This window comes from Elephantulus edwardii, unplaced genomic scaffold (assembly GCF_000299155.1).
Source record: "Elephantulus edwardii isolate Elephantulus edwardi_28Jun2011 unplaced genomic scaffold, EleEdw1.0 scaffold00474, whole genome shotgun sequence".
Taxonomy (NCBI): Eukaryota; Metazoa; Chordata; class Mammalia; order Macroscelidea; family Macroscelididae; genus Elephantulus; species Elephantulus edwardii.
Genome location: NW_006400224.1, coordinates 735611 through 737694, shown reverse-complemented (window position 1 = coordinate 737694; position 2084 = coordinate 735611).

The window sequence follows — 2084 nt, the reverse complement described above, 5'->3', positions numbered from 1 at the left end:
GGACGACGCAGGAGAGGAAGGCCCTCTATGAGGTGGATTGATTCAGTGACTGGGATAATTGGGATGGGAGTGTCAGAGAAAGTGCGATTGACACAGGGCAGAGCGGAGTTTAGGGCTGTTGTACATAGGGTCGCTATGAGTCGCAGGCGACTCGACGGCACATAACAACAACAACAACAACAACAACAATCCGAACATTGTACATAACATTGGGTATCTATGATTTCTGTGCTTTTGAAGTTCGTAGGAGTTAATATATTTGAGATAATCTTTGCCCCAAAATATGCGTTAGGATATTTCAGGTCCAAGTCCCAAAAGATAATTTACCAACATTTTGTGATTTAAATGATAATAAGAAAATATGGTTTTTTTAAAAAAAAAATCTAAGAAACTCAGGCATGGAGTTACAAAAAAGGCATGTACAACACATAAACAATAAAAGGTTAAAACAGATGCTAATAAAGTTAAATTTGAGCTTTTAAGATAACACAAGTACTTTCTAACTTAAAGTATATCTGCATTATGATGAACACATTTGTGACTTCTGGATTTTGGTTGTTTTTGTTTTTACTTTCTCATGTATCTAATGATTATTAATTAACACAAACATTCCTGTGGTGAATAATTTGTATATGTTGTCATATTCAGATGTTCACTTACATATGCTCTCTTTTATACTTTATTGTCCTAAATAGTTCTTGAAGGCATAGGCTGTTAACTGAAACTGCAAAGGTTTGAACTGACCAGCTGCTCCGTAGGAGAAAGTCAACTTCAATTATTTCAACCTTGGCAAGCCTGTGGGTCAGTTCTACTCTACCATAAAGGGTTTCTATGAATCAGAAAAGAATTGATGGCAGTGGATTTGGTTGTTTTGTTGTTGGTGTTGGGTTCAAAACACTGTCATATACCAAGTTAGGGTCTGGTATATAAATAAGTACAAGCTAAGAGTTGTAATGGATAGAAAGTTGAGAAATGTTCAGCTCTAACAGCACACTACAACTGAATGACACATACTCTTTATAGCCATTTTGAATCTGACTTCATTATTTTAACACTGTCTTTAGAGGCCATCTAGTTGATAAAATGACACTTCAATAATTCCTATCTTAAGCATAATCAGTTATTAATATAAATAAATTCATAGTAGAGTTCTCAAAATGGAACCTCATCTTGAGTTCAGAAAACACACACACTATCATTTTCAAGTCAATGCCAATTCATAACGGTCCTACAGGGCAGAGTAGAACTGATTACTCTCTAAAGTTTTTCAAGACTGTAAATCTGCATGGAAGCAGACTGTCATTTGGAGAGCCTGGTGAGTACTAACACCTTTTTGGTTAGCTACTGCATCACCAACAGATATACACACACCTCTTAAGTTCTGAGATATAACGAAGTATACAGCAACTGACATGCCATGGAGTCAACTCATGGTGACCATCACTTCAGGTTTCTGAAGCTATAACTCTTTACAGGAGTATACTGCCTGTATTTCTCCTGAAAACTTGTTGCTGACCATCATATTACACATTATACCATTTATTTGAAAAAAAGAAATGCATAAACATAAGTAATAATTCTTTCTGAATTAAAAAAAGTCACATGATTAGTTTCAGGAGATAGGATATGCCTATAATCCAAGCCTATGGAGAGTAAAACAGTTTTATCTATATTTAAATGTGTAGCAAAGAGGTGAGGAATATGAAGGCTAGAAAATGTGAGAAATTATTATTCAATAGTTCATTTTTACCTGTAAAGATCTGTCTCGTGGATGGTAACGGGATTAAACATTGAGCTAAGCTGTCGCCTTTAGAGATCAACAGGGATGCACAGTGATATATGATTGAGTATTATGGTTAGTACAGGAATCCAGAATTAAGGTTGCATAGAGAAGTGTAATCGGAGTGGGGGGTGGGGGGAAGGCTCATGGGAATTGTATACTAATGAAGGATTTTTTTTCTTTTTTTTTTCTTTTTTCTCTCTCCGTGGGGGGAAGCGAGCTTGTGGGGAGGGGTGGGAAGGGAGAAAATTGCGTCAATGAATGAATGGAAGTCCAAAACCTCTGTAAAAATAAATAAATAAAT